Raw genomic sequence first — 6,711 nt, forward strand, 5'->3', positions numbered from 1 at the left:
ATATTGGCAACATGGAAAATAGAATTTAAATAAAATTTTAAAATATGATTGTTCAAAGGTGGTCTGCTTTCAAAAATCTGATTTAGGAGTGAAATTACATGTTACCCTTAAACCATACTAAATCTGTGGAATGTTAACTGGTGCTACAGTCAGAATGTGCGGTGAGCAGTTGCACATTAAGGCTTAACACCATTTCTTGTCTGCACAACTCTATTTGCCCTGGTGAGCAGGGGCGTGGCTAGAAGCCAGGACACCTGTGCTCTATCCCAGCTCTGGATGTGGGCTGAGGGGACTGGGAGTGGTACGTGCTTATTTTATCTCTGTGGAATAGACTGAAGTAATCTTAATATGAACTAGCTAGCACGGCCAAGAGTTAAACCTTGCCTGAAATGGTGTAATTTTGAGACAGTCAGAGGGCACTTAGCACTAACCAACTTTAACATGTGGACACTTGCATTTTAAGTGCCTTTAATATGGGCTAAGGGTAATGTGTAACTCCACCCTAAAATAAAACTGAGGAAGAGCGTTTTGCACCCAAATCCTTGTCTATATCTCTCCCAACTATATAGGTTGGTTCAATAAAATATATTTACCAAACAAATCCTGCTTCTAACCAAAAATGGAGACATTCATTTCAAAATAATTTTAATCTGATGGTATCTTATTACAGATAATCATATCTTCCCTGTATCTTTTTAAATAGTACAGATGGTGGTACTAGCAATTCTGTCCCCCTTTCTTCCTGAACTTAACTCTAAACTTGGAGACCTGATTCAAGTCCTCACTCAGGACATAAATGAAACTAGACTGTAACAATTTTATCAGAGCACTCACTTGTACATGTTACAAAAATGTTACAGAATTTAGGTCAAAAAATCTTTGTAAAAAAGGTCTAGAATTGGAATTGCAGGTAAGTGTTCCAGGTAAGGATTGGTGAGACTAAGGCAGCCAGCACACTTTTACTCTGTATTAGTTGGGCTTTCTTGATTTACTTAAAATATGCAATAAATGCACTTTATAACAAAAAATAACAGTAATCATGTGGCAAAAAATAAAAAGCAAAAAAATAGAAATAAATAATAATAAACTTTAAATTTGAGGCTAATATTACCTTATGTCATAGAATGAAATGTAATCACAGACTGAAAGACTGGAATTAATATTGATCTAGATATAGATCTCACAATTTATTTTTATCCTTTCTGACAAGTTGAGGGCATTTATTCTCAATAACTGTTACTGTGGAGTTACAGCAACATCAAAGGCCAGCAGAAGCAACAGAAGAATATGACAAAGTCAACTCCTCAGTCTAACTTGCAGCTTCTCATAATTCATGAGTTTCACATTGTTCCCATGAATTACAAGAGCCAGGTGATGTCACACCATTGAATTACAAGATATTTTTTGCATGGTTTGCTTTACATTTATCATAGCAATCCATATACCATATGCCAAAATACTATGATTAAATTAATGTTAAGGGTTTGAATTAAATCAATGAAAAATGTATTTATCATTAAGCCTGTAAACAAGCTGGAGTGTTTTTTAATTTTTGGTTAACAAGACAAAAAGGATTTTAACACGTTTAAGTGCTTTGTAAGGTAACATCCAAAGTCCCATGACTATTGGAATCTACTTGAAAGAGGAAGAATGGCTACACAACCATAACACTCTTTTTATTATAAAATCTATTAACTCCCAAATATTTATGAAAAAAATATTTTGTATTAGTCTTTACTTTAGATTCAATTATTGTTTTTAGAATATTAAATGTTCTGTCAATATTTAACTTGGAAAAATTAACTCAGAAGTCAGTCATTTAAGGGGCTCATACTCAATATTTATCACTGGTAAATTCTTAGAAATATTTTTCAACACAGAGTAGTTAACAAGCCTTCTACTGGTAAAATACACCGTGAAAAGAAATTAGTGTAGAACTAGCATTTGGACTCCACAGCCCTTCTCTAGCATTTTCTTAAAATTGCTCATCTTTGTAACATCATTTATGCAGATTCATCAGTGGACATAAGTGAAAGAGAACTAGCATACATAGGTTGCAACAGCTTATACCACTAAGTTAATTTTGGGTTAATGTACTAACACTTAGTCTACACTAAGTTCCATAGCTGTTACCATCAGTAAACATACACCTGTATATTGCAGTAGTAGGAAATTTTAAGAAAATGGTGCGTTAAATGCAGCTGTGGTATCCAGCCCTCTGAAGAAAATATGTATCATGGGGTAAAGAGCTCAGACTGTGGTGAAGAGCCATGCTATTCTTATAAAAACTTGTCCCAGGGTCTGTGAAATGATATTAAGTAGCCATAGTAAAATGCTTGATTCTGCACTCCTATTACAGTAAAATTCCTATTCAAATCAATGGGAGTTTTGCCAGCTGTGTAATAGAGCCAAAATTTTGTAATTCTATATTTGTGGCAGAAGGAAATGGCCTGCATAGGACTTGCACAGTTGAGTAGGAGATGGCGAGAAAAAAGGCATCCAAGAATTCTAACAGTAGGACAAACTCATAAATCAAAATAAAAAAAATAGTGAGCACAAAAACCTAATAATAAATACTAAAATCTTTAATGTCTATTTACTAGCAATTTTAGAATTCTAGAATTTTGTGAGACTGTATTGCTGTTTCAGGAGTGCTATTTGTAATTAATATAAAAACAAATTACTTTAAGCTCTTAATCATATACTTTGATTTGTTTATAATTAACATAAAAGCTTTTATTTTACTTTAATGTACTTCAAATTGGATGTTCAAATTACTCATTAATAATTAACCAGAACATATCTCAATGTATTTTTAAGTACAAAATAATAGTATTTTTTAACTAAATAAAGCAACCCACTCAGTTTTCTGTTTTCTAAGACATACATCTGCATGAGGCTAACAATTCTATTCATAAGTGGAAAATGCGGCTACTTTGACAGACCCTAGTTCAATAACAAGTATGCAGGTCGAAGTTATCACACAGTTTTGGATGTGAATTCAACAGCAGGATAATGACAGTTGCCAAGGATCTGTACTTGCTGTCGCTTAGTACCAGTGTTGCCTGTCAAATTGTCTCTTTTTCTTATACAGAAGCCATAGAATTTTTATGGATAGCAATTACTTACAGTATACAATGAAGTACATCAAATGTAACAACCACTCTTTAGCCCTTCATTATGTGGTTGTCTCTTTGTTATATCTAGTCATCCATTTTCACCTAAATTATTTATTTATACTGTATATTTGACAAGCATGTATTTCTTGCTTTATATCCTTAGAATAGTTAAAACCAAGCTCAAGACATATAATGATTTATTTTAATATTCTTATATTTAAACTTATCTTTATCTTACTATTATTTTAATAGTAATTAAACTTGTTGGACTACCTACAATCACTACACTCTATATACAAAACTAGCTTGTATATCCCTACATATATATCTTCATTAAACAATGGAAAAATAGATATATTGGCCCTAACTGCAATGGAATGGCTGTACAAAGTTAATATCTATTCATACTTAGTTTGTATTATTACAGTGTTTTCCTCCATGGATCATGTATATGTTTTATACCGAAAAGTACTAATATTACTTTGTTTGCCACCTAGGGTGTCTGCTCCAAATAACTGCATGATATAATATTTTAATGGTAGAGTATGCCATTTGCTTATACCTGTATCATTTCGATCCTGTGGCAGAAGAACATCTTCCCCATTAATTCTATGGACATGGTTTAATTGCAACCTGTTCTGATACCTTTACTGCAATAGACTTCTCATGACATCATCATACCACTGTTGTTATAATGCCAAGTCCAACTTTTATGCATAAGAAAGTTACAGCAAACATTATATACCCAAAACAAATTCTGGCATTATTTAAGTCAACAGTAGCTTTCCTATTGTGTTAAGCGGAAAGGCAGTTTTATCCTCATTTAATAGTTATTGCTTTAGTTAGGTACTGTTTTATCATGTACCTGTATATTTGTCCCTGGTGGAAAAAAAAAGATAAGTCACAAAGAACGTGGTTTAACTAGGCTTCAGTTGTCTTTCTTTAACACACTTAGGAGACTATCTGTTATGCCAGGACACGGGTGGACAGGTCTGGAGACACTCAGAGATCAAGGCAATGACTAGGCCTTGGATAGGTAAGTGGAATCTGAGGTCAAACTGGGTCAGGAAGCCAAGAGGGCAACCCAGGAGCAAAGCCAGGGACAAACCGAGTCCAGACATTGGGAGATCAGAGAATAAATTCCAGGGATGAGTAACAGAGTGGGTGGAGAGTTAGGCCTTACTGGAGGCCTCACACTGATTTTGACTAGCCTAGGTGGCTAGTCATGGGGTGGTAGGTCAAGATGAGCAGTTGTGCTGTGACGAACAATGACCTCATTTGTCACCTGCTCTAAACCTTAACTTGGAGTCAGCACTGCATGGTTCTCACTATACTTGTTTCATAGAAGAGTTGAAGATACCCTTTTTCATACTCCTCAATCTGTTGTTCTGCAAAAAATGAAGCAGACCAGCTCCTCTCTTAGACTCTTCTGTATGACAAGGGGGGTATTTATAGAGGATGAGTGTTGGGGTGGCTGAGCCGTTTCAGCTCTACTCTGTACTCTGCCCATTACTCCTGTGAGATTCATTTGAACTAGTGGTGTACCATTGTCCTCTTTTGCAAGCTGTCCACTCTGAAGGTGCTTGCAAACTCTTGTTAAAAGTGATGTAAGCCATTGCAATTCCTGCATCATTTCCTACCTAAAGGACAGGTTTTGATCTATGCTTGATGGCATGCACAGTTTCATACACTATTCTTTCTTTATTCTGACTTTGAGTTCTATGTACCTTTCTATCTCAGGTCTTTACTGGTGGTGTTTTGGATTCTCAATCATGGCAAAGCATAGTACTACTTTCAAAAATCTTTACTATTTGAATACTTCAGGTTCCCTTATCAAAGGTAAATTCTGGATCTTTAAGTCCTTTCAGGCCTTTTAGTTCTAGATGTTAATCTGAATATGATTTTTATTACAAAATTAATTCTCTTCTCTCTGCATGCTCCCCTGGTTCCCCATTCTCAACTACTTTTCAGCCTTTGATTCTGTTATTTCTATAGTTCACATCTTGCTTCCTAATTCTTTAGGAAAATAGGACTATAAAACTGAAAGAGGCCTCTTGGGCCACCTAGACCAATACTCGTTCTTGTTAGCCAAAGGAATCCCCAGAATCACTTTGTCAAATCCTCACCCACAAATATAACAACAGTGCAGGAATCACTAAGATCACTCTATAATATATCAAAGGTAAAATCAAGGGAGACAAGGCATTGCCAATGTCCTACCATAGCAATAACAGGGAACTAGTTACTATGGTCCACAGATCCGAGGAAAAAGGACAGCCCTTAACTATGGAGGAAGACAAAAACTCCCACAGTCACTGCTAATCTGGCCTAAGGGAAACATTCTTTCCTGACCCCAAATTTGGCGTTATAACCCTAAATGGAATAAAAGACAGTCTAGCCAGGAGCATTTGGGCTTCTGGTACCAGCAGGACCACCACAGCAGTCCAGTCAAAAAATCTTCAGTGTTAGCTATAGCCAATATCCCACTGCCTCAGAGGAAAGTGGAAAAAGCAAAGGCAAAAAGAAAATGAAAACAAAAAACAAAAAACAAAAAATGAACCCAGAAACAAAGATGACCAGTAAAACAAAATTCCTTCCTGGCTACAACTGGTGACCAGCAAAAGCCATGACGCATGGGATTACCAGATACTCTCCATACCTTTATACCGCAACTTAGGGAACCACAAATATATCCCTCCATGCTCACTGATTGTTGTGGTAGAATTCCCAGTCCTGTCATTCCATTTCTTCCATAAACTAAGCCAGTTCAATCTTAAAATAGATGCAGGTTTCTTGCCCTCACCGCTTTGCTTGGAATACTATTTTCAAAACTCCTGATATATCATTAGAATGTTTCTTCTAATTACTAATCTAAAAACACCAGTAGCTAGTTTGTAGTCACTTGACTTTGTGCCACACTGCTTTTTTAGCCAAAAAACCTCTTCACCTTTCCTAGTTTACCTTCTATGTACTTGTCTAGATAGATCACATTTCTTCTTAATATCCATTCTGATAAGCTAGACAAGCCATGCTCCTTTGATCTTCTCTCGTGAGAAAAGATCTCCATCCCCTTCATCCTCTTAATGGCCACTCCAGTTTAAGTTTATCTTTCTTTTAATACTGGTAACCAGAGCTGCACCCAGTATTCAAAATGGGGTCTTAGCAATCAATATTGAAGGATCATTATAATCCAGGAAGTTTTGGAGAGTGTTGAGGCCTGGAGCAAGTGTTGGAGATATCAACTAGAGGCTGTGCTCTTCTTGACCCGACAAATAGGGATGATTTGGTAGGGAATGTAGCAGTGGGTGACATCTTGGGCAGCAGCAACCATGAGATACTTGAGTTGAGGATCCTAAGGAAAAGAAGGAAGGAAAAGAGCAGAGGATGGACCCTGGCCTTCAGAAAAACAGACTATGGCATCCTCAGGGAACTGATGGGCAGGATCCCTTGAGAGGCCAGTGTGATGGAGAAAGGAATCCAGGAGAGCTGGCTGTACTTTAAAGAAACCTTACTAAGGGTGCAGGAAGAAACAATCCTGATGCTCAAGAAGACTAGCAAGTATGGCAGAAGACCAGTTTGGTTTAGCAGGGAA

The 6,711-nt window shown here is 36.5% G+C and overlaps 1 protein-coding gene across 1 annotated transcript in view; it reads right to left on the minus strand.

Annotated features, from left to right (window-relative positions):
- Positions 1–6,711, minus strand: part of DCDC1 (doublecortin domain containing 1) — a 236,073-nt gene that overhangs the window by 220,881 nt on the left and 8,481 nt on the right. The window lies entirely within an intron of this gene.

The sequence above is a fragment of the Gavialis gangeticus genome, unplaced genomic scaffold, assembly GCF_001723915.1.
Source record: "Gavialis gangeticus isolate Ggan-Ray unplaced genomic scaffold, GavGan_comp1, whole genome shotgun sequence".
NCBI lineage: Eukaryota > Metazoa > Chordata > Crocodylia > Gavialidae > Gavialis > Gavialis gangeticus.